Below are 26,076 nucleotides of genomic sequence, written 5' to 3'. Positions count from 1 at the left end.
TCAGATGCCCAGTCTGGAAATCTAAATAAGTTGGTAAAAATAAACAGAACTCAGTGCATTAGGTCTAATCCTGACGATAACGTGGCGTGGCCTCATTTCACACTGGGAACTGGCAGAGGTAGCAGATAAGGAGAGAGCGGTGACAGATGCCAGTTGGCACCAGATGAGGAAGCCTGGGTTTATAGCCCACACTGCGAGTTAATAATGGCCACAAAAGAGGATACACAGACCAAATTGTATGCACTGGTGAGAAAGCTTCTTAAAAGTCAGTCTCAACAAATGAAAACTGGGGTTTTTTGTGCTCCAGTGTAATGATTGTGCTGAACAGAATACATGTGCTGCTGTGGATGCAATTGCCAAAAGGCTTTTCAAAATTCCTTTAAATTTTCCCTTCCTTTAAAAAATCTCACAAAATAGAGCTGAAAAAAAATTAACTTTCTGAATGACTCTGGCTTATGAGTGCAACTTTTCAGCAAAGAATGGCAACTGAACAGAAAAGTGCGTTGGGATTCATCAGCTACAGACTGTTTTTTTCAGAATTACTGAACCTCTACAAATAACTTTTAACTTCCTTTAAGAAGTGATGTGCTTACAAATAGCTGACTAGGTGAAATTAAATATCAACATGTATCAGTTTATTTAGAGTAAACAGGAAAATTTTCAGTTTTCATTCCTTACCTTCAGTACCCTGCTAGGCAGATTCCTTCACTGCTGCTGCTGTGTGAGGCTGTGCCTCTCACCTGCATCACAGGGTAATGTGGACAGAAGTTTAGTGTGGAGTTCACTTGGAAATAAATGCTTGGAAGTGAGATGTGGGACACAGGGGGTGTAAGTAAGTGTGACAAGTCATTACTGAAAGCAATAAAATGGGGAATTTTCATAGATATAAAAGCATATATCTCAATGATTTGAGGTGAAATGTTGAGCAAATTGTTTCATCTTCTTACAGTGGCTCAAAATGAGGGTAATTATGCTTACCCTATTGAATAAATTAATTAGAGATCTAAACATAGAAGCACTGTATGTTCCTAATGTGATTATCCTCAGCCCAAGGAAGAAAGCATATCAGAGAGATAACTAGAAAGGGAAACAAAAGGAATGTCAGCCCTCGTTCTGGTGTCAAAGAGGCAGAAATGCCTCTGTGGCATTTCGATAAGGACTGCCATGAGAAGTTCATCAGGCACCTTCACAGCTCTCCTCCTCCCTCATCAGCATCGACTCATTTACCAGTGGTTGTTCAGTAAACTAAATAGAAATGGCATCTTCTTCATTTGACTACCTGCTAACTCCAGCATAGGTCAAAAAACTCCATTGTTACATCTTCTGATCCTCAATGGGCAGCACATGCTCCTGTGAAGACAGCCTGTCACCAACATCAGATATAAGACAGGAGGGGGATATTTGATGTATTTGGTAAGTCCAAGGGGGATGTGGGAAGAGAGCAGAAGATGAAGTCAATTGTTTTTTTTAATAGCCTTCAAAATGCAATGCAACGTTGATACAGTGAGGAGTCTGTGCTAAGTGAATATCTTGGTACTTGACATTGATCAAGCATCCAACAAGAACAAGCAGTGCCCTTCAGGTACTTAAGACTGAACATAGACCAGGAAAACCTCATAGTAGAGCAAAGCTGAACTGATGCCTTGGGAAGGCTGACCTGGAACAGAGACTAGACAGAGCTGAGGATAAAGTAGGTATTTATTAAAAGGCCTTTAAGGATACACCTTGGGCAGTACAAGAGCCTGGCCAGGGCTACATCCAAGATGGGCCCAGAATGGTCACAAAATGGACGACCCATCATGAGGTCTCACATTTTTATAAGCTTTTGTCCATTTGCATAATGGGGTTAATTGTCCAATTACAGCTTCAGATTATGAAGTTCCATCCTCCTTGTGTTCTCTCTTCAGCCCACTGTTGTTTATGCTTCTGGGTCTGAAAACTTGTAACCACTGTCCTTGGCCTTCAGCAGGAAAAGGATTTGTTTAGTCTACCTACTCTGTGAAGAGAGCTTACTAACACTGAATATGAGGCTCAGAACTACACACCTAGGCAGCACAGAATCTGAAAAGCATGAAAGCTAAAGTTTAAGGCATCAAAACTTCTTTGCAACATAATACCCTCCATGTTGCTCTTGGTTTCATTGCTCCATATTGAAAGAGGCTTAAACAAAGTCTTTAGAATTTCTCCATATGGGGTGCAGCATGCTAAACTCAAAAGCTTAAAAAAAAAGAGTAACTCCTGGCTTGGCTTTGACTGGCCTAATCTTCTCATTCCTTTTCTGACACATTACATTTAGACATGAAATACTCAAAGGTAAAGTTTTGCAAAGCATTATAGTACACCTGTACTGGTAGTCCCTGTCAGTAGAGTGGTTGTGATAAGTACCTAGCTTTTTGTTAGCATGGCAGAATTTCAGCTCACCTCACTGTTTTAGTGAAATAAATGATTTGGGCATTTCTGTGTTACATAACTGGCTCTAGAACTAGGTCTTTAGTCAATAAAAACTCATTTGCTGCAAACTATACAGTCAGCTGGCAAAGCTCTAAGTAATACAGGGCTTGGCTCAAGTAAACTGGGCTCTATCCCACCAACTCTTGACTGCTAGTACTATTTCTTTGCATTGTCTTTTCAGCTGTCTCCAGAAAAGCAGACAAATGTAATGAGAGGAGATTGTCTTCATTTCTCCTCACTCCTCAAAAGAACATCTTCAGGATGGTTCCCTAATGATTCTTGCTTTTTGTGAGAATGCATGGAAAAATATCTTAACACGAAACCATTGTTTGAATCTTGGTTCCAGGGTAAAAGTCATCCTGCAATGGGTTAGAACTAAATGCAGTATTATGAGTAGATTTTTCTGAGTGGTGATAAATAACCTTAGACCACTAAATGCAAGACTGACCTATGTCCTTTTTCTGCTTTCCTAAAATTCCATTGGTTTCTTTTTTTTTAACAAGGTGGACAGAAGATTTGTTTTCAGAGGTTTCTTGGTAGCTGAAATTCCTCGGGTTTTATTTTATGTTTTATTAAAGGCATGCAACAATCCCTCCACAATGTGCTGCCTGTCAGGTTCAATTGCTTAATTAAGTTATTGTGGTGAAGGCATTAGAACTAAAACAGTTAATATCAATTACCATAGCCAGCCTGCCATTAGTAATAAAATCTTAGCATCTTATTTTGAAGTGTGGATGCTACCTTTCTGCTAGGGGTAAGAAATAATGACCTGACAATGTAATTGAAACTGTTGGCTCCTTTTTACAGCCCAGAGTAAGTCTTCTCTCAGTGTCCATATATGTATGTCCTTTCTTAACTACAACAGTAAATTGATGAGAAATAAACTAAGAAATAAGAAACTGTTCAGCAATAAACTTCATAATGTGGTGTATAATTGAATGTTGGTGAATTACAAAATAGTGCACTCATATGATTGCCAAACTAGGCACAATTTGAAAGGAATATGGATACCCACAGAAATCATAACATTTGCTAAATATTGTTCAAAACTTGCTCATGGCTATACGGCTTTTTTATTTTTTTTTTTATTTTTATTTTTATTTTTTCTTTTTTTTTTTCCTTCCGGAATTGAAGCTAAGTTTGAAATGAGCAAAGAAAGAATGAAAAAGATTCACATAAAAATTCTTGGTAGGCACATCATTAGTTAGATTCTACAACAAGAACGATACAGGTCATGTGCTCTTAAGAGCTCAAGGAAATGAAACCTGAGCATTGAAACTAAAAGTTCCATTCACCTGTGGGAGAGGTGGCCAAATCCAGAAAAAAACCCCAGGACCTAATATCTTCCATACTGGTCATATCTGATTCTCTGACCACTGCAGTCATAGCACAGGCTATTCTCTCAATAAGCTGGAGCTGTTGTTCAGTAGTAAGTGGCGCTTTGGCATCAAAAACGGAATATTCAGCATTTGGGCAGAATTTACATGTATTTAAGATCTGTATCAAATTTAAAATGGATAACAGTCTGTGTAGGGAGCCACTGTCAATAATAAATCAGCTCTAACAAGTTAAATAGCTGACATCCAATGTTTCGGACAGCTTTTTGTGTCTCTTGTTTTACCACATACTTCTTGTGCTTGCCACAAGGATTTTCACTGTTACAATATTTAGTTGATATAAATTAGATCCTCTTTGAGTTAAGAGGGTCTGAGTACCAAATATAACAAAATATTTCCTGAATGTCCTCTGAAAACAAAACCCAGCTGTCCATATTGTGCAATCAGCTGCTGGTTTTGTCTCGGTGTTGGTCTATATTCTACTTCTTTTGCTTCAGTTCATAAATACAATTATTGAAGGAAAAAACCAAGTTGCTGGAAATGACAAGTCCATGTAGTTTTTCAAGCATGAAGTCAGTGTTCTATGGTGCACACCACTTCCAAGTCAAGAGTTGTCCACTCTTGTGAAGCAATGTACAGGAGAAGGGGCTATGTAACTGAAAATGTATTTTTTAAAAAACTATTAAGAAAAAAATACTTAGGTGTAAGATCCAGACATGATTAAATAACCATTTAAGAGGGTGGCTTACATTTAGCAGAGGCCAACTCCATCTGTTTCAGTGGAGCTGCACAAGGGATGACTGAGTGCTGGCTTCCAGGCAGGACTGGACCTGCCTTAATAAATGGCCAGGAGAAATACCCTTTACCTTTCCTCATATGTTCAGAACTGAGGGAAATGCTTTTTTGTCTTCTCCCTGCAAAATGGAATCCCAATCCGAAGGAGCTTCAGGTTCAATGCATTATAGTCAGGCACTGCCAATTACTGACCTTATCACTTAATCAATTCTCACTCAGAGGATGTCTAGGCTGAGTATTAGGTAGATTCTTCATCCAGAGGGTAATCAGGCAATGAAACAGGCTTCCCACAGAAGCAGTCACAGCACCAAGGCTGACAGAGTTCAAGAAGTGTTTGGACAATGCTTTCAGGAATGTGATGTGACTTGGGCTTGTCCTGTGCAGGGTCAGGAGCTGGACTAATAATCCTTGCAAGTCTCTTCCAGCTCAGGATATTCTAGTGATTCTATGAACACATTTTTAACAAGGAACATATATTCAACATTTCTTTTCAAATGTCAGTGTAAATCTTTTTCGGGCATAAAATACTGAGTTGGCTGAATTTGAATAGAAGTAGAATAGACAAAATACCCATCCTTATTTCTCCAGTTTGATGATTTAACACACTTCAGCATTTAAATTATTTAAGCAGATATACATTAATTTTTTAATCAGTCACCCTGAAGACTGCGTAAAATAGCTACTCTCAAGCATTAGAGAGAAAAGAAAGTTTTTGTCCACATAGTGCAAATGAAGTTTTGTAAGAAGCTTCCCACATCTGACTAACTCAGAGAGCAGCATCAACATTCCACTTCTGGGTTATCACTGGCAAATTGCAGACAAATTCCAAATCTCTATCCAATCTACTCATCAGTCATCAAACTGGCTGAGGAATTGTTTGAACTTTGGAGCTAACACATGGCTGAGGGGAACTGGTGAAGCCTGGAAACAGCTGGGTTTGTTCAGCAACACGAGCCTACAGTGAGCTCCTCTTGAGCTGGCTTTAACATCCCTGTGCAGCACAAAGACTGATGGAGCAGAAATTGAAAATACAAAGCTAACTTTTATAGACATCACTTGCTGAACAGAGTGCAAAGGAGTATTTCACAATTTAATATTGACAAATATTGTAAGAGAGTGAAAAGTCATGTTTGTACAGAAGGAAATAGCAGCTCTGAAAACACTAACCTTAAAAGTGGCTGCAAAGCAGCAGTTAGAGTGAATAACAATAATAGTGAATAATATCCACTACTGTAGAAAGGCTGTGTCTCAAAGTATTCAAATACCAAATATATCAATCATGCATGAACTGATCATCATTGCTGGGTCATGACTGGAATAATGGGCTAAACACTTCTTCCCATCACATTCCAGATATCTCACCTTCTGTGTCTAAGAAATGAAAAGCACAGCTCAGTTGCACTGTTTGCAAATGTTTGCCTGAACTATCCTTGTATCTCAGGTTCTCCAACACTTAAGGACTACTAAAGCAGCTGTCTACCTTAATAATTGCTTTCTTTATGTGCTGAACATGAAAGAAATGTGGGAATGCAAATGCTGACTGTTTGATTTGATAAAGTGCATTATAGTTGCCCTTTCAAATTCCTCTTGACTTATTATATTTTTAGTTTTGTAATTGAATAATGCTAACTTTTACAAGAATGCTTCGTTCTTTAAGTATATTATCCACAGATGATCCTCATATATCTTTGGTAATTACCTCAAACAAGTAAACTAGAATCTGAAACGGTAGATACACAGCCATGTTAATCATTTACATGTCATTGTTTTTGTTAAGAATAACCAAACTTATTGATACTTGCAGCACGTGACAACAAAGCGCTGACAATACACAAAAGGAACTACTAAAAATTTCAATTTTAGGCTCTCAGTAACAAAAAATGCATATGGAATGCTGACGGAGAATTGCAAGGGTGTGATACAAAAGGGGAAGTTTACATCGTATTAGAAAATCTGTCAAAAGACTTGATGCCGGATTTTATCTTGTGGATTAAATTTTTAGGAAAAAAGGCAATGGTTCGTGGAACATAATTAAATCAATCATATATTATTATAGTTCTCATACTGCATGATGACTGTGCTCATACAACATAAAGCCTGTGTATGAATGTGAGTTGTCTACACAGGACAGGGATTTGTGCTTGTCACTGCCTTTCTTCCAGTGGATTTCACTGTTCAGCCCACTGCCATTACTGGTGCAAGGAGCTGAGACTCACCTGAAATCCACCTCTTTCTACCAGCCCTGTGCCATGGATCCTCCCCAGGGGAGCATAACCCCCTTTCCTTGTCAGCACTTACTGCCATTCCATGTCAGTAGGTGGTTTCTAGACATTGCACTTATTGGAGTCTCTTCCCAAGCCTCTAACTTCTTTTTCAAATCTCCAGCTGTAGTGGCCTCAAGATGATACAGTCGAGCAATACTGCCCAAGGTTAACTCAAAAGTTAACGCATGGAACCACTAAGAAATGCCCGCAGAATCTGGAATATTGATGTGAATTCTGTAAAATGAAAACAAAATAATTTTGTTCTCATGGAATGTGAAAGGAACAAAAGGCACTAAAGTACTTAAATAACCTAAACAACTCATCAGTGTTAGTGGACTTCTCTGCCACTGGAAGACAAAGCTCATTTGGACTATTAACTGGCAAAAGTCAACATGAACAGTTGAATTGTTAGTATTAAATAGCATTCACCTTCTGTATCTGTTGTTATATTGCTATTCCCAGGGCATCTGTGATGATTCAAACATACAACGCCTCAACAAGTAGCTGTGTTTTATAATTGCACCAGAAATAAGAGTTAGTGTTAATATATACTTCTAAAGGGTTTCCACACAAACAAGAGATTTCCTTATTTAGACAAAGATAGAAGCTTTATTTATGTAGATGAATGGTTGCATTGAATTTGGGGAGATTATTTGTCTGCATTAAACTAACCCCTAATCCTCAGCCATGTGGTTCTGAGTGTGAATGGAGATCCTGCTGACCAAGGTGCAACACAGCCTTGCAGTATTGACAGCCAAGTGACAATATTAATTGCATTTATGTAACATCTCTTGTCTAAGCACCTCCAAGCACTTTACGAATGTTAACTAACAAGAGGCCTGCCCATGCTCTTTTTGAAGTCAGTGGCAGCTTTCCAGTTGTCCTCAAAGGGAGCAGCACAGGCTCTAAGCCTCATAATAACGTAAAAGTAGGTTAAGGATCTCTGTGTTCACTGGAGAAGAGAAGGATAGTGGAGCTGTGAAACAGAACCCAAAGGGGTTTTCTCTAACTGTAGGGCTGTCTTTCTCTGGGAGAAACTGTAAAATAATTTATTGGTGAGACCACAAAATGAACCATAAAGAAGGAGTTGCTTATAAAGGCTTATGCTATTTTTGCCTTAGAATGTGACCTTTTTCTTATTCCAATAACAGCAACTGGAAACAAAGCTGGGCTTCCAGGGATACCCCTCAACAATGGCTGCCACGGCCCTACAAAAAGCTGCTCCTTGGAAAGGCTTTTTCTTTTTCTCCCTGAGGCATTCTCTACAGAGGTATACAGCATTTCGAGAAGCCTAGTTGCTTTACTTCTGCATTTTCTGTGCCCATGACTGACCTGTTTGCACACCAATGCTCTGGATTTCTTGAGCCACAGTAAGTAATTTTAGAAGGAAGTCAGTAAGTATCTGCACTTGCACTCCTAAGCACTTTCCGGGTAGCTGTCCTCAGCACTGATTCCCATTTCAGCCAAGTGCTCTGGCATCTCATCTTCATTCAGATTCTCACAGGCAGCCAGTGGTGCCTCTTTTGTATCATATGCAGAGGTCTTTGTGGAGGCACGAGGGTCGTGGCTCTGCCAGAAGCTGCAGGCTGAGCCATCATTTTTGCAAAGATAAATAGCATTTAGTGAAATGGCACCATTTCAGCAGTAACTGGAATACAGTCATAAAGAGGATGTTATCAGAGACAATAAATGAAAGGGGAGGATTTCACAGCTAATTCAATGTTGTTTCAAAACAAAAAAGCCCCAACAATGCATCCAAAGGGAAGGAACCGGAAAATAGCCTGTAGTAATTTTCTTCTAGTCTGCCTATATTTTAGAAGATTAGATTAATTTTTTGTGAATGATCCTGCCAAGGAGCCTTCAGCCTATTTCCAGGCAACTCTCCATCGAACACCCATGTGACACAGAAAATGTATATGAAGGCACTGGAATTCCTGTGATGCCATGTGTGTTATGCTGTCCATGTGACGCAGTGAGGAGAACTGCTGTAGCAGGTTCCATCAACATCAATTATATTATTTGGACCTTATAGAAGACATCTTCACAGAAATTGTCTCTGCTCAGCAGTGTGCAGAGGGAATAAAGGCTCATAAGTGTTAAGCATCATAAGTGTTAAGCAATCATTTCAATCCATCCACAAAGGAGATTTAAATGGGCACTTTCTGTAGGTACAGACAGGACCATCTTCCTGCCTTACCCATCACATCATTCTTTTTCTTTTAATATATTCTAAATGGCATCAGCTCTAGAGATGTAAAAGTTACGTATCTCTGCAATGTGATCTCCCACCCCACCCCAATTTCTGGTGAAATTTGCTGCCTGCCTTCCAGTTTGCAGTCTGCTCACCATCCATCTTCATTGACTTTTCCCCTACACCACTGTGAGATTAGAACACCACGGGAAATTAAAGGCAGTGCATATAAATCATGTTTATTGTTGCCTCAGATACAGAAAGATAACAAGAATCAATAAAAAAGGAATGATGACTCACAGTTTTATTAGTATATTCAGTTTTTCATGAGCTGAGTCTTCAATGGTTTAATCGGGCCACTGAGATCTTGATGAATTCCTATATTCTTGGCTATTTATCTTCTGAAACCTCAGTTTCTGCTTTTCTATAGCACTTAAAATCATGAGGGAAAGAACTTCACTTCTCTCGGTGAACCTGACAAATTTCTGAAAGCTAGAGAGGTTTGTGAAGGCAGAATTCATCTTAGCCACAGTATCTGAAGCAAAGAGGTGGTGCTCAGGTCTGTGAGCAGCCTTAACTGGGGAGGAAGAGAACTTCCAAAACAACAAACATAAGAGGTGGTCCAGATGACTGAACTGTTGTTCTTCAATCTTTTACCCTCACAAGGCATAAAAACCTCAATTGCTAATGGGACTACAATTTCTCTCTGTCTAATTAAAGGATCAATGTATCAGGAGAACCTTATTTTGACCATTCCTTGTGACTTTTGGTCTTTCATCACAATCTTTGATAATAACTTTATTTCTATTAAAAAATCATTATCATATTTAAACCTGTTGGTACTATTTTTTTCTGGAAAATGTTATTCAAATGCAGTTTGAATACCTATGGACATTAGAACATAAATAAATGTTCAACATTAGAACATAAATAGAAGTTCATACAATCATCCCTTATAGAATCAGATACAAATGTATTTCTTCGCTTACAATAGTCCTTAACCACGGTTTTCTTTTTTCAGCAAATGAGAGGATTTGTTTCCTTTACTGCTTCATACACTTACTGCATTCTTTTTAGTTGTTGAATCTCACTGTTATCCCTCTCCAAGAAGTAACTATTGGCTCTCCCCAATGATGTACAATAGCAAACAATATATTATTCAATAGAACAAACCTCTTTTGCTTGAAATCTTTCATCTTTGACTGCACTCGTGAAAAAAACCTTGATAAAATCACAATTGACTAACATTTCATTATTTTCAGTGTTTGTCAAATACAAATTCTTGAACATTTTGGCCAATTCTTTCTATCAACTTTTCTTGTTTCTCCACAACAAAGTTTAAGGACCGCAGGTAAAAAGGAATTTGCTACGAGAGTTAGTATTGAGTTGTGATGCATTTCATTCAGAGCAATTTGTCATAACTATATCAACAGCCTAAGAAGGGGCCACCAACTCTGTGGAACAACATACACTCTTGCTTAATCCTAGAATAAAAATAGCTATTGGAGTTACATTTAAAGATGTTAATTGTGGAAAATTTTAAAGCCCCTCTGAATTGCTTGAGGTTGCACTGGACTTGATGCTTAGGACTCACCTGTCTGTAGGTTGTGATTTATGTCAGGTAGCACTGGAAACTCATGGTCTGTTTTTCAATAAAAAATTACTTCTGATTTTTAGCTGTACATAGAAAACAAAATTAACAAGTTATTCTAAATGTAAAAGCAAGGTTTTCTTCTTAAGTGTAGGAGAGCTCAGTGGATTCCTCTGGCTGTCTGACAGTGGTTTGAAAATGACTTAAAGTGGGTTGAACAGCTGAAATGACTCCAAATGTACAGCATTTATTTAATGCCAGCAAAGGAAGTGTACAGCTTTGTTAACTTGATCTCCATTCTTTCTGCTAAGGATCCATGAACATTGCCAAGGGAAAAGAAAAAAATCTTGTAATGCCAGGCAGCACAAGTGAACACTGAATTCTGGGCTGTCAATCAAATCCAGCACGCTGGGTGGCTAAATCAAAATAATGCATAAATATATGAATGGAATAGTTAAAGAAAACCTTTAAAACACACGTACCAAAGCAATGGCAAATGCAGTTCACTGTGGTTAAATTGTTGTACTTACAACAAATGACCTGTACTGATTACTTTAGGGCACTGGCAACAACTGAAAGAAACAACACACAGACGGTTTAAAATACTAGGAAAAGCTATTATGCCAGGTGCCCTGTAAGGGACGTTTCCAGTGCAGGGTCAGCAGTGGGAACGGGACTTTAAAGTAAGTTTTGAGTTAAAGAAGCAGATGAAAGGAGGTGTGCTCTTCAAATTAAAGCACACGGTGGGTATCCAGGTACCCAAGCTGATTTTTCCTGACACTAGAATAAACCACTGAGCTCCTGAAAAAGCTTTCCAATGGGAGTTACAAAGACAAATAATAAAACATAGCTTATAAACTGATTTGATTAATTTATGGAAGGAAATACATGAGGTGGTTGTCAAATAAAGCCACAGACTGGCTATGCAGAGGTGACACTACTCTGGTGTTCCTCTTACACTTTCTTCTTCAAATGTCCCATCTCAAAGCAGAGGCAGTTCTTACATGAAGAGATGTTGTGCCCAGCCTTCTCAGTGATACAACCAGTGTAACTTGTCCCTTTCTGGAATTTGACAGCCATAAAAAAGAAATAAAATGAGGAAACAAAAATCTTTCTGCCTTGTGTTTGCAGTGTCCCACCCTATCAAACCCTTCCTGCCTGTATAGTCCTTGCCCCTTGTCCTACACAGCCACTCCCCAAGTTCCTTTAACTGGATTTTGGTTACATAGTGAGTCAACAGGCTTAGTAAATCAGCATAAAGCATTACACACTTTTATTAGTCATATGCATTTCCAGAGTTGTTTCATGTTAAGTGCCTAAATTTATGCCTACTTACATCATCTTGGGACTATCAGACTAACTCCATCCATACTTGTAAAGTGCTATGCACTTGCTGTAGAGTAAGAACTGTATACATATAATTAGTACTAAATTACTACTGTTTATCATTAAACAAAAATTGGCATTTAAGCCTGAATTCCTGAGTAATCTTGTGCTCAATCTAGAGTTCTACTTTAGAGCACTGGAAAGAAGACAAAAAAATAATACTAAGGACAACAGTTTTATGGCAGTGTCAAAAGTTCATAATTAGATCATATGTTAAATTAAGAAATCTCAAGCTTATCGTTGGTGGGAAACAAGGTTGTAGTCACATAACGAAAACATGTGCAGGATGAATCAGGATGATGTGGCCACTTGGTTCCCCCCTCCTAGTTGCCCTCTCAGCCATATCTTGAGGAAGACAGACTGTTCCACATACTCAGGAGAGTGCCTGCCTTCCTGGGATGATGCAACAGATATACAAGTAAAGAAAATGTGTGTCCAATTGTGCTATGTTTTAAATCTTGCTTATGGGCAAACCCCCCACATTCCTTATGAGGAAAGATGAGAATTTATTTTTGGTATAATCCAGTCCCTGAGCACACACCAGAAACTGATGCCCAGCTGGGATGGGAGCGAGTTCTGCTCACGCCTCTGCTCGGAGCACCCAGGAAGCATCTCCATGCTCCTATATTCGCTCTGTGGCGTAAAGGCAGCCTGACTCGAGGGGCTCAGATTTCACTCCTACACCTGCTTCAGCTGCTGGCCCCACTTCCTCCTGCCCTTTTGCACTGTGGCTGCAGCAGAACCACAAGCTGCTGGGAGTTAAGCCAGCACATCCTTCACTCACCATTCCCAAATCTCCTGCTCTTTGGACAAACTTTCCCATTTTGCTGCTTTACTGAGGCAGTATTGTACAACTCTGTTTGGCCTACAGCCTCTCATTACTGGGGGCTCCTCCAGGCCGTCAGCCCAAGTCATGCACTTTCCTGACATGCAGTCATCAGTAGGAAGAATACAGTAAATTCCTGGTCAGATCCCGGCAGGGACACACGGGCCCCATGACTTCAGCTGATATATTAAGCTCATTGCAGCAGTGCCATTTTGAGCGAGAGTGCTCACAGCAATTTGAGGGGAGCATCAGGCGTATGTCTAACCTCCTGAATGGCAATGGATCTGAACAGTGCCTCGACATGCCTTGACCTCCAGCCTTTGCTAATTAGAGCCCAATAAAGTGCTTACATTGCCTTCAGTACTCAGCTTTCTGAAATCCTTTTTTTTTTTTTTTTTTTTTAAGAAGTCACTTTTTCCAAGGACAAAAATGACAAGAGAGTAGAAAGGCATTCCACAAATGTGGCCATTTATCCTAACACCTTGTCTGGAACAACTTCCTTAACAAACAGTTCCCTTACATGCTAGAAGAATTACTGGGGGACCTGATGCACTGGAAAATATTCTTCCATGCTCTGAGTGACACTGTCAAAATATTAAGCACAGACGTTGCTATGGTTTGAGGAACATCTCTATGAACAGGGAGGAGATTTCTGCACAGATGGTTACAATCTACAGTTAGAAATGGAAGAAACCAAGTAAGAAGTTTATGGCTCCTGCTTGCATGGATGACTGCCGATAGGAGGGGGGTTATATACATAAACTAAGCAATTGTAACACTTTGAATTTGCATATTGTTGGGCTTTTTAAATTATGTAATAAAATATGTCTCAGCAATTTCCACAAAAGGTTAATGTATTTTAAATACACAATTATGTGTGTAAGTATTAAAATTGCAAGAAGTCTGGTTTTGTCATGGTTGCAGCACTTGCAGACAAGTACAGTCAGCTCACATTGGAAGTAGTTTTCAGAAGCAGCTGAGAGCTTATGCTGCATTACTTGGTTTGAATGCCATCTCCAACCCGGTATGGGATAGTGATCTACAAAGGAAACCATTTCATACAGTTTTTTTCCCCCTAAAGGAAGCTGCCTTTTATACTTGGCCAATTTCTTCACAGTGAGACATCACTGATGGGCATGCTGTTTTGAAACCCTTGGTAATGGTGCAGCCCCTTTCCCAACACTATCTCAGTAAGGGCTGTAGAACTGTTAAGTCAACCATCTCCTTAAACCTCTTTCTCCAAGGTTAATTTATACTAGAAATATCTGGTTTTGTAGAAGGTTGTCCCCTAAGTGAAGATGGTTTATGGCGTGTGGTAAATTCTGCAACCTGTACTTCACTAATCATTATCATCATCACCTGTGTAAGGATAGTGCTTGTGAATTAGTCTAAGGAAAAGTTTTAGCAAAGTTAAGTTTTGATTAACTTTTTAATTGTGAGGCTGCTTTAGTAGGTGACATCTGTTAACATGAAAAGGTTAACATGAACACCAGAAGTCTGTTCTACTGGTCTCTTTGAGGTGGAAGCTGTCCCAGGCAGTAGAAGAGCCAATGCTTTTAGGCAAAGGGGCCTTTGAACAGTCACAGAGGCAGACCTCTGTCTTGGGAGGACCTGGTGATAAACTACATACAAATCACTTCCTCCCCCTCTGCTGTGGCAGATAAGCCACAAAAAAGTAATTAATTCTCACATTGAAAAGGCAGGTCTTGATACCCAAAAAAGAATATTGAAGAAACTGTTTTTTCCCACTGCAAATACTGCAAAAACAGAAGAGCATGAGTACATGGTCACCACAGTGTGAGGCCAGGAGAAAATGCATCCCTTACTCACATTAAGAGGCAAAAAATCACAAAAATTATTGCAGGCATGGGGGAATTGTAAACCCTGTCAGGGTTCTTGAAAAATAAATCCTTATGTGGACAGAGACCAGAAACACTTTGAGCATTGGCTCAGTGATGAAGCCACTTCTGCCAGGCTCTGAGAAAAAAGTCTCCTTACAGACACAGGGACATACGATCCCCATCCTACAAGTTCCCCTCCAGTTTCAGAGGCAAGCACCCCAAACTCCTCTAAACTTTGGTCTGTTGTTTTTCAAAGAATGAAAAAGGCTAAGATGAGCATTTCATGAGATGCTTGTGTGACCTCACATAGTGGCCACAGTCCACGCCAAATGAGGAAGAGATATGTGGGAAACAAAAACCCTCAAATGCAGAAGAAATTACAACTCCTGTCCCAGTCCAAGCATTTCACAGCTTGAATTATGGCTTGTTTGCATACAATACCACAGTTTAAAAGTACATTTTCTTAACTATCTGATGGGGCTATTTTAATATTTTCTTGTACATTTTGTGAATTAATCTATGACAAAATACCCCAGGCAGAAGAACAATCACAAATAGAAGCTCAAGCAAATATTGACCACACAGCATGAAAGAAATGAGGACAACATGTTGCAAGACATTTTGCACCTTAACGCTGTACATGGTTGCAGGCAACTACTTATTAAAATATCTGTAAAGGGCAGGGAATTAAGTAAGTTCAGCATTCATTTCACTAATGCCTCTTGGCCTAGGTCAACATTGATTAGGTGACTGCTTTATGACTGTGTAACTTTGTTACCTACGAACAACTAAAAACAAAATGTTCTGCACATCCCTTATTGTGTCAGGTTGCTTTCAGGCCACGTTAGAAGATGACAGACTCAGTTCTCCCTAAACTGTGATAGAGAAACGTATGTGTGGCCATAGGTTTTTGCTGTCCAAGGAGGTGTAGGTTCACTTGTTTCAGAACATGTTGAAACAGAGGCTTCATCCAAATGGGTGCTTGTGAATGTTCACCAACAGTCTCCTAATTCTGCAGGAGAGAGGAACACTACTATTTGAGGTTAAGTTGGCTCTTCAAATAGTGAAATTAAGGGAATATTTGTATCCTATAAGTAGAACACTCTAAAAACTAAAAAATGTTTCAGGTGTGTTCCTGATGATATGGCTTGGCAACTGAGTCTAGTAGCTTACTTTCAAAGCCAGTTCAGGGTAGCCAATCTCTACCATTTCTTGACTAAGACACTAGATATTTCAGGCAGATTTTCCTGCTCTGAAAAGCCCACAAAGTATGAAGTCCTCAACACCTGTACTGCTTCCTTCCTTCCTGCTTTATCTCCTCCTCAGTGCTGTATTGCCTCTGTGCAGCAAATCTGCGCATTGTTCCCCAGAAAGAAAACATGACTTGCAGACATAAAGAAGATCCGTGTTTTTATTGCCTTTTTGTTTTGTTTTGTTTTTAATTCACATTAGTAAGCAGGAAAGTCAGAATCTAGTTCAGTAAAGTGCAGGCTTTGGAGGATTAAAATAGACTCTAGCTTTGGACTAATAAAAAACCACAAATCACTTTCCCAAGGGGAGAAGGTTATTTTATTGGGTCCTGTAGGAAACCAGAAATGCTCCTCCCAGTAAAATACAGACCAAAGTTCCAAACAGCACAGCATGCACTATTACAACATTACAAAAGTTTCAGAAAGCAGATGGGGATTTAAAAAAAAAAAAAAAGCTTTGGATTTTCCAATTTGCAGGACAAACCCAAGTATCTACACGAGCAAGGGGGAGAATAATGCAATTAAACAGCATAAAATTTTCAGTGCCTTCAACACAAGCACGTCTATCAACAGGGTTTTTCATGTCAGGTATAAAACATATACATAGTCTTCTGTAGTGCTCCAAAATTTAAAAATAAAATTCTGCCTGTTTTTTTAGGATCTGTGGTGGAATTGTATACATATTTACTTGAAATATTGAATTGATTAATATTTTTTATAGTACGTGATGCAACTTACATACCTATATGAATCCTCAGTGATTATTTTCTTGGCATTTCTCTCTTTTTTACTGTAAATGTTTTGAGCAGGAATCATACCTTTTTATTTATTTACGTAAAACCATCATGCTGGAGACCCTGCTACTCCTCTTCCATTACACGGTTTAAAGAAAGAGGCTGACAAGGAAGCAGATGGCTGAGAAATAGACGTCCAGTCTTTGTGTTCTTTCCCAAACACACAAGCAGTAACACCCATCTGTTACTGAAAAACATGGAGGGAAAGCCTTTGCAGTTGTTCTGGACTAATTGCATGTTGGCCAAAACGAGATAGTTGGAGCCTATGCTGAAAAGAAAAGGAAACTGTTGAATCTTTGCTAAAGTCCATATAGCTGAAAATGCAGATCCATGAGAAATGTCTGAACTTTGAAAAATGGCTGTAGAATCCCTTATCCAAGGGAGAACCTGAAGCTTAAGTGTGGTGTGTCTCCAGGTGTGTGACGTACTATACCCCACAAGGACATGGGAGGAGAAATAAAGAACATAGGGGGAAAAAAAAAAGGAAAAAAAAGAAAAAGAAAAAAAAAAAAAAAGAAAAAAAAAAAGGGGTGGGGGGCGAGAACTTAATCCAGAGTAGGTAAAAGCGCAGCTAACAATAACCTGCAATAACCTGCAGGAAAAGGAGTGATTTACCTGAGTGCCACACCTGGCACTATCCAAAACCTCCCACCAGCCCAGACAACTCCAAGCTCAATAAAGTATATGGGAGCTACTAAACAAATATTCAATAAAATGACGGAGAGAAGAATCTTTATGCTGCTTCCCCTTTATTTAGTGACACTGTAGCACATAAAAGCCTCAACTTGCAATTTCTGGGATACCTGTTTCAGTGGCTGACCACACTCACTATAAAGAAGTTTTCCATATATTTAAGTGGAATTTCCTGTCTTTCCATCTGTGCCTACTACCAATTGCCCTTTCTGGGCAGCAGTGAAAAGATAGTTCTTTAGTCTTTTACTACCTTAATCCCTTCTGGTATTTACACACATTGATAAGATCTACTGAGCCTTCTTTCCTCCATGTTAACAATTCCAACTCTCTCAGCCTCTCCTTGTATGACACATCCTCCATTCTCCTAATTATCTTTGTGACCTTTCACTCAACTTTCTCCATTATGGGCCATGTATTTCTTGTGCTGGGGAGCCCAGAATTGGTCTCACCAGTGCCTCACTAGAGAGGAAGAATTCTTTCCCTTGACCTACTGGCAATGCCTGGCTGCTGTTGGCTGCCTTTTCTGCAACTGCACATTGCTGGTTTACAGTCAACATTTTGCCCAGTAGGAGCCCTGGATCCTTTTCTGTAAAGTTGCTTCCCAGGCTCCAATGTGTACTAGTGCAGAGGGTTAATCCTCAGCTGCTACAGGACTTGGCATTTCCCTTTTTTGAATTTTATGAGGTTCAAGAACAAGAGTTAGCCCATTTCTCAAGCCTGTTGATGTCCCTCTGAATGTCAGCATATACATCTGGTCTCAACCACTCCTCTCAACCTTCTGTTGTCTGGATACTTGCTGCGGGTGCACTCTGACAGCACCGCCCAGTATAAGCCTTGGTGTCAATCCCCATGGTACTTTATTAGTGACTGACCTCCAGCTGGACTTTGTGCCCAGCACAGCCCTTTGAGCCCAGCAGCTCATCCAGTTTTCTGTCCATCTGACTGTTCATTTATCTAGTCTGCACTTCGTCAGTTTGTCTGTATGGACATTATAGGACACAGCATTGAAAACCTTGCTAAAACCAAGATAAATAACATGTGCCACTCTCATCCACAAAACCAGCTCTTCCATCACAGAAGGTCACCAGATTGGTCAGGCAAAGTTTCCTCCATTTATATCCATATTGCCAACTCCTAATCACCCCGTCCATGATATATTTGAATATAATTTTCTTGAGGATTTGCTGTATTACCCTCTCCCAGGGATTTAGGTGAGACTGACAGGCTTGTAGTTCCCTGCATCTCCTTCTTGTCCCTCTGGAACACAGCATGGACATTTGCTTTCTTACAGGCCCCAGAAAACTCCTCTGACTTCCATGACCTTCCAGATACAATTGAGAGCTGCCCTGCACGCATGGTTGAATCGCACCAAATCCTACTGACTTGTGTATACTCCACCTGTTTAAATGTTTCCTAACTCAATCATCCTCTACTGAGGTTAAGTCTTCAGAGCTCCAGACTTTTCCACTGATCTCCATGGCCTAGGATCCCTGAAAGCAAATCTGACCAGTAAAAACCAAGGCAAGTAATTTAGTTCTGTGGTATGAATAATTCAGTTTAATTTAGCTGTAATATTTTTGTATCTGTATTAGAAGTAGCAGATGAATGCAGGCAATGACTGAGAGATGCTTCTTGAGCATCCTGCACCCGAACAATATCTGTTTAAAACTACTGTTCTTAGTCCTGAACATGGACCTTGAAAGATGAAAAGCTGTTATAAGTAGCTAAGCACAGTTTCCTGCAGAATCATACAGTTCTATTGGCAACATAAATCTAGTCTAGGGAAAGAAAGATGATAAATCTCTCACAAAACTGGAACAATATTTTAATTATCATAAAAATTCATCCTTGTGAAAAGAATATGAGATAAGCATTCTTTTTTCAAATAAAATCCATAACTTTCTTACCTAAATACTGCAGATAATGCAAGAATGAAAGCAATTGTTGCCATGCCTTCAAGAACTGAATTTTGAAGTTTCTGATCGAATTCCTGTTATTGTATTGTTAAGGAAGTGGCCTTGTTTGCTGAGCTGAAGCAACACTGGAAGAGCTTCCTGTTTAAAGCAGCAGGGAGTGCAGCACTAAGAACATCAATCACACAGTTCATGATATTAACTTGACTGAAGCATTGCAGGAACAGGGCTCCAGTCAGCTTCAAGGGTCCCCTGCAGTGTTATATATGGCAGGATCCTGCAGTTAGTATTTCTTCACTGTGACACAATAACTTTATAACAGAAATGGGAAGAGAAGAAGCAACTTAACAGCACTAGGGAATCGATCAATGGTTTAGTATCCTCCCTGTCCCTAGTATCTTCCAAAAAGGTGCAAAAATCTGAGAAGTCAATTACATAATAATCTACACATAAATTTCTTTGAGCGAACAGTAATTTCTGAGCTTAGTGACTAAAAGTCCAAGGCTTAAACATTTATATCCTTCATGATTTTAAATTATCTCTACTGTTACTTATTCTTTAAAATACACTTAAGAAAGCTTTTATGTTCTGGTAGTGATTTCCAAAGAATAAATACACAATTTTAAATTTGTTGTCTGTTTTACATTCTTTCACAGAAACTCTAGACAAGGAGATGCAGTGGTCCTATGAAATCTTTAAGAGTAATTCTTTATTAAAAGTAAACATAATTAGTCAATAAAAACGCCAAAGCTAGGAGCAGGGTCATCAAAAAAACAGCAATGTCAGACAGATTTGCTGTCTACAACAAAGATCTGTGGACAAAACATAATGAAATGGACTATTCCAACTGGTACAGCAGTTGATGTTATGTACAGATTTTGTTATATGCAGAAATAAATCCTGATTTTCAGAGAAGTGATGAAGGTGCTACCAACTTGAAGAAAGAGATGGAATACTGCCTTCTAATTCAGGCTGTTCAATCATTCATGACCCTAAATACTCACACCTTGATTAAAGTACAGTTTTGAAACATTAAAATTACTTTCATCATAAACACCCATCTCAAAAAACCATGGAGGAGATAATAGACAAACACTGTTTTTACACACAATGTAAAGGGTGAAAAGAATGAAGCACAGCAGAATAAATATATCTAATTATTTGATTATCATTTAACTGAACTATCAAGGAAAAAGAAAATAACATATATATATCAATGAGTATATTCAATTTAATAAGATGCTTCTTCAGTTTCCTAGATTGGTTTTCTGAAAAATAAATTTATATCCTAGAGTGTTTGAGGTACACATAGTGCAATTTTAGGAAGAGTGCTCCTTGACTGAATGACTGAACTTTATGCAAATGACTTCACTTATGCAAGTAACACCACTTATAGAAATGGAACACATATATGAGTTTGTATATGACTTGAGATAACTCTCAGTAACCTGAACACTAGCATGCATCTTTGACTACTCTTCCCAGAACATTACTTACTAAAGTTTTGGGCATGTTGTTAGGAGGACTATGGTATTATGACTTATCTCACAAATTTGTATTTTGAGAATGCACACACTCCATATCCCCTTATGCTTGCAGATGGACACTTAGCAGACAGGACATCAAGCTAAGATACAATGAGCAAAAGTAAACCTCAGTGGAGTATTTTTATGCTCAGTGGCTGACAGTGAGAGGCTCTTGTCCATTTCCTCTCAGGTATGTAGACCTCTGAGCTGACCAGCCTGTCCTGCTGCTCTGAACAGAGAAGGCTCAGCTCAGCCACTGGGACAGATGGTAACAGTTTCTTGCATGTTGTACAAAGCAAAAAAAAGGCACTGGTGAAGCAGGTGAGTACCAGAGCAACTGCAGAAACATCCAGTGACAAGTTCAATTGCACTGGGCTGTTTCTGGCTGCAGCAGACAGGTCAAACATCCCAAGTGCTTACTTTCCATTCATCACGTCACTCAGCCTGGTTCTGGCACACACCACCAGTTCTGATCACTAAAAAATCCATTGTGACATGGTGGCTGTCACAGAGGAGGCACCTCAAGCTGTGCTGACTGATGCTGCTGGAGTCAGAAGCAGCAGAGAAAAAACTTTAAGGGCAAGAGTCCCAATAGTATGTGGAGAAGGAAATAATAGGAATGATGGGACAAGTAGGAATTAAATGTTTTACGTCCAACCTTATCCTTTCTAGTGCAGATATGTGCAGTTGTAATAAAGAATTTAAAATGAATGGCAGACAATGAAACTAATAAGGCACATGAACACTGAAGATTTCTTATGACGAAAACTTTAAAAATTTTTCAAAAATAGGAGGATAATTTAAACTCAAATGAACACACAAGACTAACACCAGAAACTCCTGAAGGAAAATTTCCTCCTTCTTACTGAACAGAAATATGACAAGATTGAACATGACAATGCATAAAAACAAGGCAGAACCATCCCAAACTAAGTAGCAATGATCATATGGACTGAGAAAGCTATTTAGTGCAAGCCAGTCCTGGGATACAGAAAAAAAAAAATGCCGTCATTCTCCTTCTCTCCTTTAAGTTAAGTGTGAACTTGCAGTAACCGAAAGGAAAACTTACTTGGTAAGCCTAATTTTAAATTGCATTTTTTGTTATTTACTTTGCATCCCCTCCTACAGTTCAACCTTTGCTCTTAGACTAAACTCATTTTATTCTGAAAGCTTATTTTGGCATTAAAAGCAACTCTAAAGCAACTTTGGGATGAATAAGAGATATTATTATTTAAAAAACAATTAATCCAAATAAAGAAGAATCTTAGTCCTATCTTGTTACACTCTCCTACGGCAAGTAGGAGGAACCTTGAGAACTGAGCTCTCTAAGCAGCAAGGATTAGTTTGAGATCTTGTAATATCTGATATCGAGGAAAGTCAGGTCTCCCCTTTCAAACAAGGAGACATGATACACAGACAGCCCAGAAACCTGAGAAACTTGTAAAAGCTGTTATTTCCACATCCTGCTGTTACAGTATGACAGGAAATAAAACTAGCTTATGTATTCACTGCACACTTATTCATGTACATTTCATCTGAATATGTTTTTTTTTAATAGTTAAATCAAGGAAAAAGGTAGACTTGCCAGTTCTTTACTACTGTTTTATAGTAGTAGGTTTCTTGCAAGGTTATCACCAGCCTCTCCCATCCAATGTATCTCCCACAGTCTATAATAAATATTTAATTAAGCTCAAAACAGCTCTTCTTAAACTCATAACCTAGCTTTGAAGTTCATTGCTTTATTTCATTTCCTAAACTTTTCAACTATCAGAGTGACAACAAAACCCCAACTGCCTGGGGCACTGCATTTTGAAATGCTGTACACTGTCAGTTTGGATTGTTTCTCCATAAAGAATCTTTTAGTAGAATTTGCCTTTAAAACGTAACCCATTTATCAGAGTAACTTCTTGTTGAAGTCAGTTGGCTTGACCTTGTCATGAAGGCAGGAAGTTCCATTAGCAAAGAAATTACAACTTCTAATATCTGTACATAAGAGTTGATACTTACAGCTGAACAGTAAACTTTAGTCAGCTTTCACTCATCCTTCTTTAGAAGCTCTGCCTGATTTTGTTAACACACTTTGTGCTATAATTAAAAACCAAGATGGTCTGAGCTGAACATGCCACTATGTTTTCGAGAGCCACTGATGCATTTCCCGGTAAGGGAATTCCCAAGATGTAAGCACTTAGAAGAAGAAAAGATGATCTAAGTCAATTATATGATTGAAACTGATTGCTGCCTAAATAACAAAGAAGGTAGTTCACTCTCAGAGCAGCTCTAAGACTAAAATAAGTCAGAAATCTGAAACCAAAGCATTCTGCTAAAACAGCCAAAGGGAGACTTTATCTATCTTGTATCTAAACTGTGGAAAGGTATTTATATTTTTCCTCGTAAGTAGAGAGAGAGAGAGAAACAAACATTACTTGAACTAGCAATCAACAGTATCATCATGAAGAAAAACAATAAACATTAAGGAATCACACAGAGCACTAAATTACTAAAATAGCTGAAATGGCTAATTAAAGATTATATCACTTCAGAAAACAGCTGATGATGTAAGCCTTACTGTGCTGTGCAGTATATTTAAAGATATAACAAAAGACTGCTTTGCAGGAAGGGTGACACAAAAATACAAATACCTAAATTTTAAGAGTAGATTTTTGAATTAAAAGTATTTCCATTTGACTGACATCAGCTTTTGCAGAAACATTCTTCTCTTTGGAATGAAGTCTCAAATATTTCAGGCTAAGCAAGCCAGATAGGAAAGACTAAAATAAGACTTTACTGTGCAGAAGTGGTCAATCCTGTAACACTGAAACTCATTCTCCTTTTCATTTATTTTATCAGAAGGAGTTTCAGTAATTTTTCCTATTTTCTGAATAGGAACAATTTCTGAATGTGTTCCTAGAATAGCCTTATCAAACAAAGAGGAACAAGAACTGTACCCAATGGTGCATCTAGAAACATTATCCCTTCCTGTCCTCTGCCACAGTGCTTCTCCTTTTGTTATTTTATTGTAGAGTGTCATATGGGAAGACTGGTACTGTTAGCACCTGAATATCTTATATTGTCATTCAAATAAACAAAGTTTACAGGAAGCCTCTAGTGTTACTTTATTCTGACAGATTGAAGAATCTCTGTAGGGCTGAGGTGCCTTTGTGATTATTTTTGTACCCAAGAACCATAAGCATTTATGAGACCATAAAAACTTAATCAGAAGTAGAACATCAGAAGTTGTTCATGATATGTCTAGCCACCCTCCTGGAATTACTTAAATTACCACACTCTCCTGCATTCTGTCTGACAGCTTTTGGTGGAAGGAATTTCCTTGTGGAAGTATCACTTCTTGTTCTCTTACATGAAAATATTGTAAACAGTAGGAATGTAAGCCATGTTTACTGAAAACTGTCCAATTCACATGAAATTTTACAGATTCGCTACTCTCAGTACATCAGCTTCTGTGTATCACTCACCAGCCTTCTTTCCCACAGCATCATTTACCTTTCAGGACCAACTGCATTGTCATTGTGTCAGTGTGATGCAGAATGCTACCTGTCACCAGACAATGCTTCACCTTCCCACACTCAGTATTCTCACACAGGTAGGAAGTTCTCTGAAAACATGGGAATAAAACCTTCTTTCAAAGGAAAAGAAAAAGAGGAAAAGCAGAAGACCTAGTTTTACCGCAGTGCCAGTGCCAGTCATTACCATACATTTACACAGCAGACATCAAAGACAAGCTACATTTTCTCTGTCAGAAATCCCTTATTTTCTGTTACTTTCTTCTCGAATAACATTTGTGCACTTCACTTTTAATTGCAAACTTAGATTTTCTGTGGGCCAGGACACCTTTTGTTCTTCCATGTAACCAATCTCCCCCTTCAAGGGAGGGTTTCAACAAAGGGACTATGATTTTTTAAACTGTTTTCAAGACGTATTTCTGTGATGTTGTGCTTCCCAACACACACTTTCCTAAATAAGAGCACGAGTAACTCTTCTCAAAACACCACATTTCTCCACTGAAAACTTGCGAAAGACATAATTATGTAACTTAATGCCATAGGTGCAAACTATTTGTGATAATACTGTGATACACAGTATAGATGTATCCTTGACAGATGAACTCCTAGGAGTCATATAGGAAATATTTTTGCTATTTTCTGAGCATTGCAAGAATACATACACTGATGAAAGAGTACAACTTGCCAGAAAAAAAAAACCAAACACAACAGTGTTTTAAATCCAACCAACATTTATGCTGTGATATCATGAATTTGTTTTCAAGCATTTTGTTAATTGCAAATAAGGAGTTCGCTCAATAGGGCAATTCTTTGCTGCCAGTATTTCATCAAAGTGTCAGTAATGGCACCTCCATGGATTTATACAGACACACCAGAATAACTTGGAGTGATTCGACTGATTCAGAATTAGCTATCTGCCTTTTCTAAAGCACCTCTTCTGTGGCTTCATTTGAGAATGCTTAGGTTAAGATTTCCAAAGATTTCTGTGTGTAGACATGTATCTTCTTGACAAATGAAAATCAGATAAAGTGAGCTGTGTCTTCATACACATATATATACATATAAACAGTGTAATGCAGACTGTACTAAGCCTAGTGACACTGCTCTCCTATGAAGCGATTCACATATATATATAGATATAGATATATATATAATTTCCAGGTTTAGATTTAGAAGACTGATTCAGAATTAATTGGGAAAAGTTTGGGGGTTTTCTTACCCTTTCTGAAAGCAGCTCTTTCTGCTTTACTACAAGAAGACTATGCTACTGCTTCTGCAGCTGCAGATGCTACCACAATTGTAATTGCCTGTCATGCAGTGAAGAAATCTAATTAAAACCACTTATTTGCACCTATTAACCATTTTTTTCAAATTCTGACAAAAGACCTTACTACAAGCTAAAATATAAGTACAGAATGCAGTCTGCAATTCCGTAAGAAAAACAACGTGTGTCTCCAGATAATTACACTTACCTCCATTTTCCTAATACCAATTATCATTAACCATGAACTCAAATGGCTATGTAAATCACTACAACCTGGCCACTAATCCAGATACACTCAGACTGCTAGTAGGACATTGGACAATGCATTTCATCTTTTCCATGCTTAAAATGCTGACTTTTTTTGTGTTGATGGCAAATTTCTGATTGTATTGTGGCTTAGAGGTGCTACATATAAAAAATTTAAAAAATGTTT

The sequence above is a fragment of the Chamaea fasciata genome, unplaced genomic scaffold (genome assembly GCF_029207755.1).
Source record: "Chamaea fasciata isolate MVZ Bird 193981 ecotype frontalis unplaced genomic scaffold, bChaFas1.0.hap1 SCAF_3, whole genome shotgun sequence".
Classification (NCBI taxonomy): Eukaryota; Metazoa; Chordata; class Aves; order Passeriformes; family Sylviidae; genus Chamaea; species Chamaea fasciata.
The sequence above is the reverse complement of the archived record's forward strand: the minus strand, read 5'-3'. Positions refer to the sequence as shown.